Raw genomic sequence first — 12660 nt, 5'->3', positions numbered from 1 at the left:
CCTTTTGCGTTAATTTAACTTGCACAGCTGTGAATCGATACCAGCAGATTATCTGTCTCCAAGATACGCAGTTATCATTTGACCAGGGGTTTTTTGCGCCTTACGTCATTAGGAGCGACATCTGGCCAGCCGCGCTGCCCGAGAGAGATGCTACTGAACTGCCAGGGAAACGCACCCTTGAAAGCCAGACAGAAAGAAAAGTACTTCAGAGCACTCCGTCAAACGAGCGGGGGGGGGGGGGGAAACCCGTAACGTTCAGTTGCCTCTCCTGGTCAACGTTTAGAACAAATACCTAACGGCTCAAATACACCTAAGCAATTGTACGCCACAGCTAGTTGGCAGTTAAAGTTGAAACAACGCCACAGCTAGTTGGCAGCTGCAGGTGAAACAATGCAAGGCAGTTTGTATAGACAATTTTAACTTTTTTTTTCTTCCTAAAGTGACATCTAGGGTAGAAAAATCAGTGAGAGAAGAGATCCCCCATACGGTTTTACTTTGCGGGCGGAATCCAATCCCCGGGGCTGCAATGCCTAAGGCTACCAAAAAGGACCGGCAGATTTGCTAACGCTTTTGGCTGCACCGAAGCACGCAGAGGAACGCGTGTTGATGACATCTCGGCTGTTGCACCTGAGAACCAGCGATGCCATCGACTTCCGGAAGACGTGCTGTGCTCGGCTCTTTGGAAGCAAATGGACTTTTCTTTCTCTTTTTTTTTTTTTTTCTTTTTTTTTTTTTTTTAAGAGAGCGGAAAGTCTCGCTGCTGCTGACTTCTACTGCCAAGCGCATCATCTCTGAAGATCCCCACTCTGATGGGGAGTTCATAAAACACAACTTCTTTGAATGAGAAAGACTTCCATTCTGGAAAATCTCTTTCCAACTGAAGTAAGAAACCACACGCTGTAGGTTAAGGAAAAAGGACGCTGCCGAAGCAGTAACTCACCAAAACCACGTCAGGACTCGCTGTCGCTACTTACAAGGCTGGCAATGCTTCTCGGGAAAGCGACGCCGATTCCTCCTCTTTTGTCCACGTCTCTCCTTGGACCTGGATCGCTTTTAGTACGGGCGCTAGTATCTCAGTAAGCTTTTCAAGTACTACTGTAAGATATTTTCAAAACTTACTGACTGAAAAAGCACACAACAGACGATCCCTCAGAAACATCTGTAACGCGACGCTTCCCGGACACGTCCGCGCTTTAAGCTACGACGGCAAGATAAGCAGGGCTCAAGAAACGCCATGCCGATGAGGCGACGCGTTCGAGACCCTCGGGAGGCTTACCGAGGGGCCCCATGATCACCAAGAGCTACGGAAACATCAAGACCCGAGAAAGCCAGGGTACGAGACACAGAAGACAGACTACGCAAAAGCAGAACGCACAGACACAGGATGGAACCGCCCTGCCCAGCCAACGTCAGCAGCGTGCTAAGAACAGTAACCCGGTCCTTTTCCCTTCCCAAAGGAGACTGCTCCTGGACAGGCCTCTCCCCGACACCAACTTTATAACCCCTCCCTGCAATTCCTATCCTTGATACCTCCTCAGCCCTCACCCCGCAACTGAGCTTTCAGAGGGCCAGGGATCTGAATCCACCCTCAAAAAAGAAAAAAAGAAAACCACCACACACCTAACTAGAACATTCCTGCACTCGCTCAGTTCCTCTTCATCATCTCAAAAAAAACCGAAAAACAAAAAACAAAAAAACCCAAAACCTCCCAACCCAAAAACCCACAGCACACTAACAAACTAAAACACAGTGCTGGTATTCAGCATCGGTCTGGTTACTGCCAACCGCTTCTGCGACACCCTCCTCCTCAAAAGCACCGCACCGCTCTGCTCCCCTGCTCCACGCCTGTTCTCAAGAAAGATGCTGCGGCTGTCGCTCGGTGCGCCTAGGATGCCAGGAGACACAAAGTTCCCGTGGCGCTCGGGTGAAATAGCCAGCCCCGTGTGCCTCCCCTCTACCACCCAGCTCACCTCAACTTCTCGGCCGATTCTCAAGGCAGCCAGCACAGCTCCCACAGAACCAAACGGGAAATGATTAACCAACATGCCATTTCATACTTTACTATTAAATGACGACCCGGCTGACAACCACCTCGCCTCCTCCAGCCGCTCCTCAGCGGGAAGCTACGCCCCCTCCGAGGCTGTTAAAAGGGAGGACCCTAAGGAAAGAGAACAACTCCTTGAAAACTAAAGACAGGGAACGGGATAAAAGCAAAAAACTTCAATAATGACGGGAATTAGGGCAACAAAGAGAAAAAAATGAAAACCGGGGACAGTGAACTAAAAGAGAGACGTAGGAAGACAATTGAAGAAGCAAAGGTACTAATAGAGACAAGGAAGAATTAAAAAAGGGAAACGGCAAACGGAATACAAGTAGACAGAAGCTTTTGTCGTGGTTTAACCCCAGCCAGCAGCTAAGCACCACACAGCCGCTACGGGGGAGAAAATTGGAAGGGTGGAAGTCAGAACACTCGTGGGTTAAAGGAAGAACAGTTTAACAATTGAAGGAAAAGACAACAGAATAGTAGTAATAGTACTAGTAGTAATAATAATAAACCAATAACAGTATACAAAGCAAGCGATTCACTCTACAGGTGCTCACCACTCGCCGACCGATGCCAAGCACGTCCCCGAGCAGCGATCGCTGACTCCTGGCCAACGACCCCCCGTTTCCCTACCGAGCGTGACGTCACACGGGAGGGAACAGCGCTTCGGCCGGCGCGGGTCAGCTGAGCTGGCTGTGGCGCCTCCCAGCTTCTGGCGCACCGGGCAGAGCACGGGAAGCTGAAAGGTCCTTGAGCGGTGTAAGCGCTACTTAGCGACAAACAAAACGTCAGTGCGTTACCAACATTGTTCTCATCCTCAATCCAAACCGCAGCACTGTGCCAGCTACTTGGCCCAGCCCCATCTTCGCTTCATGGGTCCCACCTGGGCTGCCCTAGCTGGAACCCATCAGGAACTGAGGCCATCACCCCAGCCCCACAGCACATCACTGCGTCCCCTGGACCCAACCGCAGCCGCTCACCCAGAGGCCAGGGGCTGGAAACACATCTGGGGTCACAAAGGAGGCAGCAAATGTTTGTTCCTTCACGCCCATCAGAAATCCCAGCAACGAGCTGGTTACGAGGCTCGGTGCCCAAAGGCAGCGGGACAGAGGGAAAAGAGGGACGAGGAAAGCAGAAGGAAGGATGGAGGGAGGTAGAGAAGAGGGGTAGGACAGGGAGCCAGAAAACGGGATACTGGGAACAAGAGAGGGACGGGGAACCGCACAAGGGTGTTGAGAGAGAGAGAAATGGAGTGCAGCGAGGAGGAGGATGGGGAGATCCCACAGGAACAGGGAGCAACAGGGGGCAGGGGAGAGAGACAGAAGGGACCGAGCGGGACAACAGGAACAGCAGAGAGGGACAGAGAGAATAAGAGACACGCAGGCAGCGGCGGGGCGGGGCGGATCGAGGGAAGTACAAAAGGGGGAAAAAGCAAAAAGAATTAAAAAAAAGTGACAGGAAGTTGGATAGAGGCAGTCACAGAAATAGAAATTAAAAAGCAACAAACATAGGCAAGAATTAAAAATTAGAGAATGTAAGACAGAGCGAGAAATAGAAAGGGAACAGGACAGAGAGGCAGGACATGTAAAAAATTGTTAAAGGGAGCTACGTAGAGGGAGATTTGAAAGGGAAAATAAAAACCAATGGACTACAGGAAACACAGGAAAGAAAAATGGGACAGGGAACTAGATAAATGGAGAGATAGAAATAAGACGTTAAAAGCAACATGGTACGTGACAGGAAAGCATTAAGAATAAGGGAAAGGGAACTAGATAAATGGAGACATAAAAAGAAAATTTTAAAAGCGACAGGGTAAGGAAAACCAGACAAAATTAAAAACAGGGAGAGCAAACTGCGTAAAAGATGAGAGAGAGAAAAATTCAAAAAGGATGGGACAGGAAAGAATTAAAAAACAGGGATAGGGACCTTGATAAAAGTAGACCTAGAAGGAAACTTGAAAATGCCAAGAGGTACAGCACAGTCAGCAAAGAACTAAAAACAGGGACAGCAAACCAGATTACATATGGAAACAAAATTTTAAAAGCCGAGGGATAAAGAGAGGGGAAAATGAAAAAAATAGAGATGGCAATCTAAAGAGAGACATACGAAGAAAAGAGATGAAGTGAAGCACAGGCTGGAGGACAGACAGGAAAGCATTAACAAATAAGCGCATTGGATGGGATAAAATTAGACATCGGAAAAATAAAAGCCACGTCTCTTAGGAAAGACAAGAAAAAACTACCAAATAAAGAAAGGGGGACAAAGAGAGAGACGCATACAAAGTAAATTTTAAAAGCAACGGGGTACACAACAGACCGAAAACTATTAAAAAGTAAGGATAGGGAGCTTGATCAAAGTAGATGTAGAAAGAAAATTTCAAAAGCAACTGGGTAGAGGACAAACAGAAAGAAAATTAAACACAGAGGCAGCAAACGAGATAAAAGTAGACATAGAAACAAAAATTTTAAAGCCGAGGTACTAAGACAGGAAAGAATTAAAGAAATAGCAACAGCGAACCAAACAAATGCAGAGAGACAGAAATTGTAAAAAGCGACCGCGCTAAGGAAAGATGAGAAATAATTAAAAAATAATGACAGTGAACGGAATAAAGGTAGAAAATTTTTAAAGCAACAGAGTTTAGGGAAATAGAGGAAAAAATTTAAAAGTAGGGGCACTGAACTGAAACGGGGACATAGGAAGAAAATTGAAAATCAAAGGCACTAAGGAAATAATTAAAAATAAAGACATCGAAGGGAAAAATGTAGACAGGGAAAGAACGTTTTAAAAGTGATGGGTATGAGGGAAATAAAGGGAAAAATTAAAAGATAGGGACAGCGAACTAAAACAGATGTGGAAAGAAAATTTAAAAAGCAACGGCACGAATGAAAGAAAAAGAAATAATTTTTTAAACAACAGCAAAGGGAATAAAAGTGGGCATAGAAAGAACATTTAATAAGCAGAGGGGAGCTAGGGGAATAAAGGGGAAAAATTGAAAAATAGGGACAGCAAACTCAGAGATGGAGAAAGAACATGGAAAAAGCGAGGGCACTAAGGACAGACAAGAAATTATGAAAAGAAAAGACAGCAAAATAAAGACTGCAAAGGGAATAAACGTAGACAATTTTAAAAGCGACAGGGATTAGGGAAATCAAGGGAAAATTATGAGATAAGGAGAGCAAACTAAAACAGAGATGTAAAAATAAAATTTTTAAAGTGACGGCACTAAGACAAGAAATTATTAAAAAAATTCAAAGGTAATAAAAGTAGGCATAGAAAGAAGATTTAATAAGCAGAGGGGAATTAGGGAAACAAAGGGAAAAATTAGGAAATAGGGACAGTGAACTAAAATAAATGCAGAAAGAAACTCTAAAAAGCAAGGGCACTAACCAAAGACAAGAAATTATTAAAAGACAAGACAGCAACATAAAGACAGTGAACGAGGTAAAAGTAGAAAAATCTGAAAAGCAAGGGGGATTAGGGAAATAAAATGGAAAAATTTAAAAATAGGGACTGAACTAAAACCGAGATGTAGAAAGAAAAGAAATAATTAAAAAATAAAGGCATCAAAAGTAAGAAAAGTAAGCATAGAAAGAACATTTTCAAAGGGGGCGATAAGGGAAAAATTAAAACATAGAGACAGCAGGCTAGAACAGATTAAAATAGAACATCTAAAAAGCAAAGGAATTAAAGAAAGGCAAGAAGTAATTAAAAGAACAGCATAATAAAGACTGGGAACGGCATAAAAGAAAATTTTAAAAAGTAACGGGGATTAGAGAAATAAATGGAAAAATTAAAAAATAGTGGCAGTGAACTTAAAGAGATGGAGAAGGAAAATTTAAAAAGTGAGGGCACTATGGAAACACAAGAAATAATTGAAACATAAATACAGGGAAATAATGACAGCTACTGGAACAAAAGGAGACAGAAAACTTTAAAAGAAACTGTGATTAAGGAAATAAGGATAACATTCAAAAATAGCATCACTGAACTACAATGGAGATGATGAAAGAAAATCTAAAAAGCGATAGCACTAAGGAAAGACAAGAAAGGACAATCAAAAACTAACAGCAGCAAACGGGATAAAAGTAGAACATTTTAAAAGCCAAAGGACGGCGAAAGGAAAGAACTAAAAAATAGCAGCAGTGAACTACAATGCAGAAATAAAAAAAAAAAAGCACTAAGGAAATACAAGAAATCATTCAAAACTACAGATGGTGAACAGGAGAAAAGTGGGCAGAGAAAGAAAATTTGCAAAGCCATGAGCATTAGGGAAGAGAAGGGGAGGGAACTAAAAACTAGGGACAGCCAACTAAAGGCAGAGCAAGAAAATTTAAAACGGGAGGGCCCTAAGGAAAGACAAGAAATAATTAACTAGAGCACAATAAAGACAGCAAAGGGGATAAAAGGAGACAGAAAATTTAAAAGCAATGGAGATTAAAGCCATATTGAGCAAATGAAAAAACGGCGATGGCAAACTATAAGGAAAATAAGGAAAAAAATTAATCGAAACTGTGAACTAAAAGAGAGATGTAGGATTAAAAAATTGTAAAAGCAATGGCAGTAATGAAAAACAAGAAAAAATAATTAACATCTCATGACAGCAAAGGAGATAAAAGTAGAAAATTTTAAAAACCAATGATCAAGATTAAGAAAGGAAAAAAGGAAAACCCAAATATTAAGATTAAGAAAGGAAAGCACTAAAAAATAGTGACAGCTAACTACAACACAGACATAAATAGACATTTTAAAAAGCAAAGGCACTAAGGAAAGACAAGAAATCATTAAATAATAAAGACAGTGAACAGGACAAAAGTAGGCATAGAAAGAAAACTAAAAGAAAAAGAAAACAAACTAAGAGAGAGCTGTGGAAAGAAAATTTTAAAAGGTAGGGCACTAAGGAAAGACAAAAAAATAATTAAAGATAAATACATCAAAATAAAGACAGGAAATGGTATAAAAACAGACAAACTTTTAAAAGCAATGGTGATTAAGGAAATAAGGAAAAAATTTTAAAATCCCATTGGTGAACTAAAATGGAGATGGAAAAGAAGATTTAAAAAGTGATGGCACTAAGGAAAAACAAGAAAGAATAATTAAAAATCAATGACAGCAAACAAGATGCAAGTAGAAATTTTAAAAGCCAAAGGATTAAGAGAGGAAAGCAGTACAAAGTAGCAACATTGAACTACAATGCAGACATAGACAGAAATTTTTAAAAGCGACAGTGCTAAGGAAAGACAAGAAATCATTCAAAATAAAGACAGTGAACGGAATAAAAGGAGGCATAGAAAGAAAACTTAAAAAGCAATCAGCATTAGGGACAGTGCACTAAAACAGAGATGCAGAAACAAAATTTTAAAAAGCAAGGGCACTAAGGAAAGACAAGAAATAATTGGGAAAATTAAAAAACAGGACAGCGAACTAAAGGGACGGAGAAGAAAAATTCAAAAAACGAGGGCCCTAAGGAAAGGGGGCAACAGGAGACAGGAGAGTGCTTAAAGGAAGCGGCGATTAAGAACATCAGGAAGTGATTTAAAAGCCCGCCTCGGTGAACTAAAACGGAGACGGAAAAAACGGAAAAAGACAGAAAATTATTTTTGAATCATTTATATAATACAGCAGATATAGGTTTGTATTTGGAAATCCTTCTTTTTATATATATATATATATATATGAATTCTGTATATATACATATGAATATTATTTTATATATATATATATATATATATATATATATATAAAGGCGAGAGATTTTTCTCTACTGCAATGCCTCACACCCGTATTTACAGTTTTGAACGTTTTTAATCACACACACGAATTTTCGAGGCCGATTCCTCCTCTTTTGTCCACGTCTCTCCTTGGACCTGGATCGCTTTTAGTACGGACGCTAGTATCTCAGTAAGCTTTTCAAGGACTACTCTAAGATATTTTCAAAACTTATTGACTGAAAAAGCACACAGCTTCTATGACGAAAACAAAGCCTGTTTCTTCTGAACGCCTGAACTCTTACAAACGGCGTCTTTCCTCTTTTAGGACGCAACTATTTTCCCGATATCATTTCCTAGTAAGCGCACAGAAACAGAAGATTGCGCTTTCAGGAAGGCAAAATAAACGGAGGGAAGTCGGCTTTGCACAGGCAGAACACGCTCCAGCGCAGACCTTCTTTTCCTTTTAGGATCTGCGTTAAAATAGTTCCTAGAAAAACTACAGAAGGAAGGAGAGCTGGCGCATTCTTGACGTTAACTTTGAAGTCCATGCTACAAGCGCCTTAGGAAAAACGCGGACACGCATCGCGGACGTACCTTGTACTCGCAGACCGCTACGCTGCCTTTCCGTCCGTCTTGCGCTTTCACGGCAGAAGAAAGGGCGACCACGGTGAAACGGCGGCAGCTGACACTCTGCTGAGAGAGGAAAAAAAACCTGTAGCATAAAGCTGGGGAGGAGTCCCACGCTGCCCGGTTTTGTGAAGTCTTGCGAAGGCTACAGCCGAGCAAAGGAAAAAATAGCCGTTTGGAACATAGTGCCAAACAACACTCGGCAATAAAACTCGGAGGCGTTTGACACGCGCCCATTTTTTGGTAACTTGCTATTTGCTTCCTGTTATCGTTGTTCTTCCTTCAGAACCTCTACTTGGAGCCAACTTCTTTGCTATCCGTTCAAGCGTTTCCCTTCCTGGTATTACTAGCACACGGGCCCAGGCAAGTCCCTGAACTGCTCTTCCGAACTTCTCCAAACGACAATTACAGCCACGAAAGAGGACTTCAAGAGAGGAAAAGGAGAGGCCGGGCAGCAAAAGAGCTCTGCAGGCTGCCACCAGTCAACATTCCACTCTTTTTTTTTTTTTTTTCTTTTAAATACACCCCCCCCGCCCCCAAATACAAACAAAAAAACCCCATGACCTTGTATTTTTTTTCCTTTGGGAGCTCACCCCTGTCTCAGCACAGTGTCCTCCACAGAGCAGGAAGCGCAGACGATCTGTATCCCGATTTGCACGCGACGAACCCGTGTTCAGAAGAAATAGGCCAGATCTGTAAGACCGGTGTTATTTTGGGGGTTTTAACAATCACAACGCAATTGCATCGACCGACGCGTTTGTGAGAAAACTCCTTAACTTCTAAACGTAGCACCTCCTTGGGTAAAAAAACGTGAGCGAGATTGAAAAAAAGGGATGATTCAGAGCTCCCGCTTACAATGGAGCCGTGCGGGCAGGAATGAAAGTGAAGACAAACAGCAGCAACACGAAGTGAAATTCGGCTTTAATTCTGAGCACGTGCTTAAGAGACTCTCCAAGCCCACACCTCAATCCTAGGAGCGACTAGCCCTTTTCTGGAAGGACAAACTTTGTTACTTCAAAGTCCTAGACCGAAGGCTCCACGGAACAGAACGTGCACCGAGCCACAGGCCACCGTGCCATCGACGCTCTGATGGCAAAGAAAAACCAAGGAAAACTAAAGTTTAAAGAACGGTTTCCATCGCGTTTCATTCCTTACGTTTCCACTGGCACCTAGGTGCTCCAAAATGAACTCTACTGACACCGCATGTTACTAACAATTTAGTTCTGCGTATCAAAACAACAGGCTAGTTCCAGCTCGCCCATCAAAGTAGCACGACCGACCAGAAGAGAAACACCGGACCCTAAAGAAGGGAACAGGCAGCTCTTCATTTCTCCTAGAGGAAAGTCTGTTCTTTTGCCCGGAAGGCAAACAGCCGAAACTGCCAAGGGAGCACTGCAGGAACGCGGCGCGCTCTCTCAGCTGCAATTTGTCATCGGCTTTTCTGCACGGGCAGCGGCTTTGCCTTTCCTCTGGCTTTGATGTGGCGCCCCTGGAGCGTCCTTGACCCGGCAAGGGTTTCTCCCCGCTCCCGCAGCCCCAGACACGCGATTACCTGAGCGCCGAGCGGAATCACCCACGCGGGATTTTCTTCCCGGGACGCAGAAGGTGACGCTGGGAAAGGAGGAGGCAAAAAAGGAAGCGGTTTGTCCGGCAGCCACGGCCCTAGAAACTACACCTCCCGGCATGCCCCGGGGAACCAACGTGGCCGACCAAAAGCCCCGGATGCCAGGGGACGCAGCCCTCCGTGCTTTGGGATCCTGCGGGGACACCGTTCACCGCGCCACCGCCGCACGTGGAAGCCCCGCCGAGCCCCCAGCGCGGCTCCCCCCCGCCGCCCGGCCCCGGAGCGGAGCGGCGCGGCTCGGCGCGGGGCCCCCCCGCCCCGCACCGGCGCGGCGCCCGCCCAACTCCGGGCTCACCTCGCCACCGGCCCCGACCCGACGCGCCCCCCCCTCGCCCGGCTCCGGGAAGCCCCGCCCGCCCGGCTCCCACACGGCACCGAACCCTCCCCGCTCCGTGCCTCCCGCCGGCCCGCCGCTCCCCCGCAGGCAAGGGAAAGGAGGAGGCAAAAAAGGAAGCGGTTTGCCCGGCAGCCACGGCCCTAGAAACTACACCTCCCGGCATGCCCCGGGGAACCAACGTGACCGACCAAAAGCCCCGGATGCCGCGAGACGCAACCCTCCGTGCTTTGGGACCCTGCGGGGACACCGTTCCCCCCGCCGCCGCCGCACGTGGAAGCCCCGCCGAGCCCCCAGCGCGGCTCCGGGCAGCCCCCGCCAACACCTCCGGCTGCCCGCCCCCGCCCGGCGCCGACGCGGCGCGGCGCCCCCCCGCCGCCCGGCCCCGGAGCGGCGCGGCTCCCCCCCCCGCCCGGCCCCGGAGCGGCGGGGCTCGGCGCGGCACCCCCCGCCCCGGAGCGGCGCGGCTCGGCGCAGCGCTCCCCCGCTGCCCAACCCCGGCGCGGCTCGGCGCCCCCCGCCGCCCGGCCCCAGCGCGGCGCCCCGCCGCCCGGCCCCGGCGTGGCTCGGCGCTCCCCCGCTGCCCAACCCCGGAGCGGCGCGGCTCGGCGCGGCGGCCCCCCGCCGCCCGGCCCCGGACCGGCGCGGCTCGGCGCGGCGCCCCCCCCGCCGCCCGGCCCCGGAGCGGCGCGGCTCGGCGCGGCGCCCCCCCCCCCGCCCCGCCCCGGAGCGGCGCGGCTCGGCGCGGCGCCCGCCCCCCCCGGCGCGGCTCGGCGCTCGCCGCGGCCCCGGAGCGGCGCGGCGCTCCCCCGCCGCCCGGCCCCGGCGCGGCTCGGCGCTGCCCCGCCGCCCGGCCCCGGCGCGGCTCGGCGCTGCCCCGCCGCCCGGCCCGCACCGGCGCGGCGCCCGCCCAGCATCGAACCAGCGCGGCTCAGCTCGGCGCGGCGCCCCCCCCCGCCCGGCCCCGGAGCGGCGCGGCGCCCCCCGCCGCCCGGCCCCGGGAAGCCCCACCCGCCCGGCTCCCACACGGCACCGCACCCTCCCCGCTCCGTGCCTCCCGCCGGCCCGGCCGCTCCCCCCCCAGGCACCGCCGCCCTTCTCGGGACTTTCCCCGCTCACCTCCTCCCTGCCTGCAGCCGCAGCCGGGCTCCCGCTGGCCCCTCCGCGGGGGGAAGCTCCACCCACGGCGCGATGCCCGCCCCCGATGCACCTCGCAGGCGCTGGCGAAGCTCCGCCCTCCCAGCGGAAAACCCCGCCCTCTGCAGCCAAGCTCTGCCCTGCACACAGCACGCATGCGCCGGTGAAGCTCCGCCCCCTCGGCAAAGCTCCACCCTCCCATGGCAAAGCTCCGCCCCCCCCGCAGCAAAGCTCCGCCCCTGAGACAGCGCGCATGCGCAGACAAAGCTCCGCCCTTCACAGCAAACCTCCGCCCTCCCACGGCAAAGCTCCGCCCCCCGCAGCAAAGCTCCGCCCCTGAGACAGCGCGCATGCGCAGACAAAGCTCCGCCCTTCACAGCAAACCTCCGCCCTCCCACGGCAAAGCTCCGCCCCCCCGCGGCAAGGCTCCGCCCCCGACGCATCGCGCATGCCCTGGTCAAGCTCCGCCCTCACCCGGCAAAGCTCCGCCCTCACCCGGCAAAGCTCCGCCCCCCCCCCCGCGGCAAGGCTCCGCCCCCGACGCATCGCGCATGCGCTGGTCAAGCTCCGCCCTCACCCGGCAAAGCTCCGCCCTCACCTGGCAAGGCTCCGCCCCCCCGCGTCAAAGCTCCGCCCCCGAGGCAGCGCGCATGCGCGGCAAAGCTCCGCCTTTCACATCAAAGCTCCGCCCCCACGGCAAAACTCCGCCCCAAGACAGCGCGCATGCGCCGGTTAAGCTCCGCCCTCACACGGCAAGCTCCGCCCACCCGCGGCAAAGCCCCGCCCTTCAGAGCAAAGCGCCGCCCCCCCGGCAAGGCTCCGCCCCCGAGACAGCACGCATGCGCCAGTGAAGCTCCGCCCTCGCACGGCAAAGCTCCGCCTTACCACCGCTAGGCTCCGCCCCCCCCCGCGGCTAAGCTCCACCCCAACACAGTGCGCAGGCGTGGTCTCCAGGGGCGGGGCCTGTCGCTAGGGGTGGTGCCCTTCCCCTGCCCGGGGGCATCCAGGGGCGGGGCCCGGCGCTAGGGGCGGGGCCGCTCCACACCAGGACCGGGGCATTCGGCGGGGCGGGGCTGCAGCGGAGGCGGACGCCGCGGGGCGGGGCTGCAGCGGAGGCGGACGCGGCAGTGCTAGCAGCGGCAAGCGCCTCCCGTGCGGCGAGAGCGGCGCTTCCTTACCGGGAGGC

The 12660-nt window shown here is 50.6% G+C and overlaps 1 long non-coding RNA gene across 3 annotated transcripts; it reads right to left on the bottom strand.

Annotated features, from left to right (window-relative positions):
• Positions 1 to 7818: 7818 nt before the first annotated feature.
• LOC148049998 (uncharacterized) lies at positions 7819 to 11650 on the bottom strand. Of its 3 annotated transcripts, none has more exons than XR_015701795.1 (3): positions 11457 to 11650; positions 8973 to 9072; positions 7819 to 8445 (listed from the first exon to the last, which is right to left on the bottom strand). It is a non-coding gene; the product is annotated as an uncharacterized LOC148049998 (long non-coding RNA). The 3 variants fall into 3 exon arrangements; XR_015701797.1 differs by having other exon boundaries at positions 7819 to 8442; XR_015701796.1 differs by lacking the exon at positions 11457 to 11650 and adding an exon at positions 9932 to 9992.
• Positions 11651 to 12660: the final 1010 nt, after the last annotated feature.

Source organism: Nipponia nippon, unplaced genomic scaffold (genome assembly GCF_047370975.1).
Source record: "Nipponia nippon isolate SJK-2023a ecotype South Korea unplaced genomic scaffold, ASM4737097v1 scaffold_99, whole genome shotgun sequence".
NCBI lineage: Eukaryota > Metazoa > Chordata > Aves > Pelecaniformes > Threskiornithidae > Nipponia > Nipponia nippon.
Note: the sequence above shows the minus strand (reverse complement) of the source record. Positions and strands in the feature narration are given on the sequence as shown.